Consider the following 6,041-nt stretch of genomic DNA (forward strand, 5'->3'; position numbering starts at 1 on the left):
AGCCAGAGGTTGGGCTGGGTAAGTCTGCCACTTCTGATTTTTCATTTATTCCAACTTTCTATTTATTCCAGGTCAACACTAGGGTGAAAAAACAAAAAGAGGCCACTCATTGGCAGAGACATGCATTGGAGGAAATGCAGGCAAGTGCTACAGCATCTTGGTGTCCCAGCAGCTCCCACTGGGAGGTTAACACCCAAGGTGCTCAGCATGAGCCATGTAGAAGTGGATGTGGAAACACTCATGGGTGGTGGGAAAAGTGCTGTGCCAAGCAGGAAGCTCCAGTGGATGATGGGACACTGCTGGCTTGTTGACTGGATGGAAAGCGCATCACTGGGGAGAACCACGACAAGGAGGTATGAGCAAAAATTCTTAAATAAACACAAGTGACATTTGGCATATAAATAAGGCAGGGAATACTCTTGCACAAGCAGTGCGGGTCAACAGTGATCTTTTATCTCCCAGAGTAAAATAGGTTGCTTTAGAAATGTAAAAGCACAAAGTAGTCGTGGAAGGGGTGGCAGAGGGCCCCGACTGGTGCTGCTGCAGGTGCAGGTGCTGCCCTTGATGGCACAACCCGGCCCCTGGCTGGGCATCTCTGCAACTTCCCTGCTTGATTTTTTTTTCCTTGCATCTGATTAATGCATACCAAGTCCCTTCAGAGAGTAAATACTGATCTGAAATAGCACAGTAAACAAATAACACGGGAACAGGCTTAGAGTGTCTATGTACATCCGTCTATAAAATGCATCGCATATGCACGCGTGCTCATGTTGTTATTGTGTAGGTTAGCTAAGGGGATTTACCTCCTTTTTAATATTTTTGAAGACTGCTTTATGATCCTGTTGACCCGCCATTAGCAAAAGCTTAGCTTTCAACAAAGGTAATTAAATTATAAAATCACTGCTGCAATCATCAAACTACTCATAAAACAAGAAATGAAAAAAAAAAAAAATACCCTGAAATAAAAATCTTGCAGGCTTCTCCTTGTGTAATATTGCTCCCTGATGTTAATTACATTTAAATGGGAGAGTACTATTTTGGTATCATTCATACGCCTCCAAAAGTACTTTCCAGTTTATCATACCTGTCAACCCCAGTGCATCACAGGCTAATACTTTATTAAGAAAAAAATCATTAGGGAGCTGCTGATCCCATTTAAGTACATTGGGCAGAATGTAAGACTAATTAAAAAGCATATTTTTACATTATTAATTTCTGAGTTTCACACTTAATGAATGTGAAATGACAGGGCTACTATTTTTATATTCAGGCTCTCTGGGCTCTTCAGCCAGGGGAATTAAATTCTGGGGATTTTTGCAAAGATGCTTCTTGGGAGATTTGTTTTCAAGAACAGCTAAGCTTTTTTAGCTATGTCTTTTTCTGGGAAATTATACCAAAGCATATTACAGCCACTTAAAAAGAGTAGTTAAATAGATGTTGTGTTGGGTTGGTTTTTTTTTTTTGTTTTTTTTTTTCATCGCGCTGCTATAAAAGTATTTCAGATGAGGTATAAAATATGGTTTTTAAATGATATTATGATTTGCAAACACTAAAAAATAATTGCGGCGGAGTTGAGAGAGAGCGAAAACATCTAATCTTTATTGTGTAAGACAATGTGATAAAATATTTTACAGCCAAAAGCTCATTTTGCATCTGGAAAATTGTGCAAACTGATGGGGGGAAAAAATCTCATTAAAACTAAAGGTTATTTTTAATATTCCTCAAACAAAGCAACGCATTATAACCGCGTTTCTCCTCCGCGTATTTATTAAATCAGACAATTGTACGAATGCCTGACGCTCTATTTAAATAAAGACATAAAACGGCAGAGGCCGCGCGATCAGGCAGGCTGAGCTGGATTTATACCGGCTTTTAGAGACCACCAGAGTCAAAGCACAGCGCCGGTGTTGGAGGGGTTTTCTTGTTTGTGCTGAGCAGTCGCAGCATTCTGGTTGTTATTAAGCAGGAGGGGTTGCAGTAGTGGAACCTGTGCGGGGTGAGGCTGGCACCGCCGTCCCTGCAAGCACGGCACAGCTCAGCTCACTTTTATAGGGCTGTGCAAGGAGGAGTGGAGAAAAGCTTTTTCCCCCCTCCTCTCTTTTTTTTTTTTTCCCTCTCCAAATGTGCTTACAATTACCTCTCTGTATTTTTATTGTCTTTTTACTAACCACAAAACTCACACTGGAGGCAAAGCTTAACGGCTGAGGCTTTCCTCGTGTAAATATTAGGAAATTACATTTGTACAAACTGCGCGGCTTTGTAAAGGGGGCTGGAGCCACTCCAACACAAATTAATCAGGATAAAGTTGCTCTATGTTCAACATGACCATAGTTTATTTTCTTAAAGTATTAATTTGTCAACAGCTTTCCTGCCTCGCTGTGACTCATGTAGATGGCATTGAGGGAAGACACAGATGCAATCTTGCTGCTATACCTTGCGGCCTTAGGAACGAGCTCTGGTTAATCAAAACGTGATTGTGTTTAATTTCTCAATATTTGTTTCCATACAAAAGTTGAACGATTGAGATAGGAATGCAAACCTATGTTTAAATATTGTCTTTCCTTAAAAAAAAAAAAAGAAGAAAAAAAAAAAAAAAGAAAAGAAAAGAAAGGAGAAGTGTGAAACTATTTTAACTGTTTGTTAAACGGTTTGTGCTACTTTGCACTTTTAGGTCCTTCCCTCCTCTGCTGCCTCCCCCCTCCGACCAAAATAAACAAATAAGCACTGCCAAGAGCTTTTCAGCTGCTGTCCTTTGCTGCCTTCCCTCCTCAGCCATCCCCTGCGCTGAAAGCAATGCTTTCCAGCATGCCTCTTCTCATTCTTCTGCCTTCACTCGCTGCTTGTTATATCACACTATTTTTAATTATATCTTGATTTTCGTAACATTATTGTTCGTTGTTATGTTTCTAGAATGCAAACGTGAGCGTAATGGGATCTATTTTTCAGAGTTGCCAAAACAAATTAAGGAAAACGCTCGGCTCTTCCTTTGCCAAATGTTTTAGTGCTTTTCCATGAAAGCAAATCTTATTTCTAACTGTATATTAAGCCTTAAGTAAATAATGCAGTCTGTCAGAAGCAAATTCTATTGTAAAAGCAGTAACTGTTCCCAGGATTTGCCTGTGATGCCCGCACGCTGCTCTGCCCGGGAAGGACTGGGCTAGCAATGAATTACTGCTCATTTCAATCAGCCTTTTGCAGAAACGTCTAACTTTTTTGTTTACACTGGACCCAGACCCCATAAATATGGAGCATTTGTTGCGGCCGCTCCACGTCTGCCCAGGTAAGTAAGAGATGTGGAATAAAAATATCAGGGAAAAGAGACCGGTTTGAAGCTCTGCCTTTTGTTAATGGTGAGGTTCAGGGCTTTCCTGATCTTTAGCATCTTTTATTAACACACATCACCAAATAATATTGACACTCTTCGTGTTTTATTAGTACACATTTACCTTGTTCGTGGTTTTATTATTCAAGAATGCAGTTGTTGCCAAGTATTAATCAATATATTATGCTGCTCAGTTGGGCAAGCTGTACAAAAACATAGTGCCCCTAGGGTTAATACAGTCAAGAACTAGAAAAGTGTTTCAGACATGTACACAACATGTGGTTTACTATTATCATTAAATGAGGTGAACTGGGACTCTATACATATGGATTTTGAATTGCATAAATTTTGATTGATATCATTTGAAGACTGAGACCCTGAAAGGCTAGATTTTGTGAAAGACGATACACAGGCCAGCTATTACCACATACAATAATACCAGGAAAAATATCTGAAATGAGCAAGGCAGCTGGCTTTTAAATAGCTAAAACATAACATCAATACTTATTTTGAATAATGGAAAAAAGAGGTAAAAGATGTTGACCTCTGCCTGACAATAACATGTTCCAAAAGTAGAACTGGTCCCGGGAGAAAACCCCCTGCTCAACAGTAGCGACTAAGACATTTTTTTTCGCTCCTTCTCTCTCTCTTTTTCCTTCTGTCTTCTCTTCTCTTCTCTTCTCTTCTCTTCTCTTCTCTTCTCTTCTCTTCTCTTCTCTTCTCTTCTCTTCTCTTCTCTTCTCTTCTCTTCTCTTCTCTTCTCTTCTCTTCTCTTCTCTTCTCTTCTCTTCTCTTCTCTTCTCTCTTCCTTTTTTTTTTTTTTCACATATCAATTTTATTTTTTTTATTTCTTTTCTCCCCCCCCCCCCCCCCACACTCCATGGTCCCAGGGAGGGAGGGGCAAATGAGCTTCTTGCACAAGAAGCCGCCACATACAACTGCCAGCAAAAAAAAAAAAAAAAAAAAGAAAAGGATTTTTCACAAATTCAGGAAACACTTGAGAGGCAAAACCAACATCCTGGCGCAGGAGACGAGGCCGGCTCCTGACAGCGGGCCAGCCTGCCTGGCCCAGGGAGGCCTGCAGCCAGGAAATGGCCGCCGCAGGGTCAGGTCATGGGGGACCCCGCGCCCGGGCGGGCCTCGCACCCCTCGCCACGCACTGGCAAAACCAACAGACCTCTTCATGGGAAATGTGCTGAAAAATGTGCTGATCTGTGTTCAACTTTTCTGTGTTAAACATTTCTGGGAGGGGGAGAACAGGAGCCAGCCCTTGGCTCTGGTGGGCTGCACTCAGAGCAAGGTCTATAGGCAGCTATCCCAGCCGTGGGGATGGTGTGGGTCTCTGAAGCCCCAAATCCATTTTTCCCAATGTGTGATGCGCACGGAAAATTATCAATACCTCTCCCTGCCAGATTCATTCAATTTGCCTGTGTTTGTTAAAACTTTTTAGAGAGCACTGGATGCTTAACACTTCATTTATGATTTATGCTCCATAAATGTATTAAAACATTAACTGTATTTCTGTGGTGGCATACTAGAATCCCCCCAGGGAAAGCCCGGCCGTTTCTCAGGCTGCCGCTGGGGTTTCCCTGAGGAGGAGATTATTTGTGTTGTGCTACACCTCTGCACGTTCATTAGGCCACAGCGTTACCCCAGCAGACGCAGCGTGCGGGGCTGCTCTTAATGGGGTAATAAGCTGCAGCAACCACATGAAGGAAACGTCCCTTTTCAAGTCAGAAACAGCCCAAAGTTCCAGGGTAAACACTGTAAAGGTGCAACCCTGGCGATAACCTCTCATCAGAACTGTTGGCCATAGCACTTGGGTGGCTCAGGCAAATTTATCATCTGGATTTAAACTCTAATATTGCTGTGGCACCCATTGCCTAGCCCTACTTTTAACCATGCTCTGCAGGCTCCAAAATGCACAAATGCGGCTGCTAATTGGAAATCGGGAAGGTTAAAAAATAGACAAACTAGTTTTCTGGCTTGTGCTTGGCAGTATGGGTTATTTATGTGGGTGATTTTTTCAGTAGGGTGTTTTTTTTTTTTTCCCCCTCCTCTCTTTTTGTGCGTGCGTGCGATGGGGTGGAGGGGTGGGGGTGGTCTGGAGGGTTTCTTAGTGGTTGGGAAGCTTCACATTTTTCAGTAAGCATTATTGGGTAACAATTGGTGCAAACATTATGGAGGGGGAAAGGCACATAAATCAAGAAATAAAAAAATAGTTTCTGCACATTTTCAAAAAACACGTTGTGCTCTCTGAGGTCCTTTTCATTTTAACCAAATCAGGGGGAACTTGTCCTCACAGCGGCAAGGCAGATGGAACAATAAATCACAGGAACCATTGACTGCCTGCAGTGTACTCTCCGCAGCTGTCACTTTTTTGTCTCTTTGGTTTTAGCTGACATGGTTTGAGGTCCACTGTGAACCAATCTGGACTTTTTTTTTACCGTCATATCCATCAAAACGACCAGTAGCCATCAACCTACTGCAGCGATCGATTCGTTTGCTTATTCTCACGCATAAGCCAATACTCAGCTCACTAGGTGAGGCTTGGGAGAAGCACCTCATTTTAGCTTTTTTTTTTTTTCCCCCCTCTTTCTTTCTTTCTTTCCCTTTTTTTTTTTTTTTTTTTTTTCCTTTTGCCTCCAGCTACAGCTGTGATTTTCTGAGCAGTCTTGGCTAACGTTATTAAAGTTGCATCATGATAGATATAGAGCAG

Source organism: Lagopus muta, chromosome 5, assembly GCF_023343835.1.
Source record: "Lagopus muta isolate bLagMut1 chromosome 5, bLagMut1 primary, whole genome shotgun sequence".
Lineage (NCBI taxonomy): Eukaryota > Metazoa > Chordata > Aves > Galliformes > Phasianidae > Lagopus > Lagopus muta.